Raw genomic sequence first — 636 nt, forward strand, 5'->3', positions numbered from 1 at the left:
GCCCCCACTCTCCCCCACCCCGCAGCACAACAGACTCCATCACTCAGAAGCTGGGCGGCGCCCTGAAGAGGGTGGACGCCCTGTTTGCCAAGATGCGTGGCGCCTGGAACGGCCTCCTCAACCGAGTGCCCTCCTTCCTCAAAAGCAACAGCTGGTTCCAGGTGCGCGGGATTCCTTCTGTTAGGGGACGCTGGATCCGCGCGGGTGGTGCCTCGGCTCTGATTACGGTATTGCTGAGCAATCTGATCATTGCTGAGCCGTGAGGCAAAAGACGGGAGGAGCGTCTGTTGTGGTTGACCCGCGCCTGGTTGATGCTGGGCCGGTCCCGGGCAGGGCGCCGAGCGGCGGGACGCGGCGCCGCCCGCGCCTGCCATACTCCTCACACACTCCCCACATGCTGCTCGCCTCTCAACACCACTCAGGACCTCACGCGGGACATAGGGGGCCCGATCGTCGCCGGGTCAAACGATCTCGACAAAGTGACCTGCCCCGAAAGCTGCCTGGATCTAGGGGCGTTTGCCACCATGGTGTCCTTCGACCCCCGATGCGTGTGCGGCAAGGATCTGCTGATCGCCATCCAGACGCGGCTGCGGACCGCCTGGAGGGGCGCCGCGGCGGCGCTGGCCGCGCTCGGCG

Source organism: Monoraphidium neglectum, assembly GCF_000611645.1.
Source record: "Monoraphidium neglectum strain SAG 48.87 unplaced genomic scaffold scaffold02320, whole genome shotgun sequence".
NCBI classification, from domain to species: Eukaryota; Viridiplantae; Chlorophyta; class Chlorophyceae; order Sphaeropleales; family Selenastraceae; genus Monoraphidium; species Monoraphidium neglectum.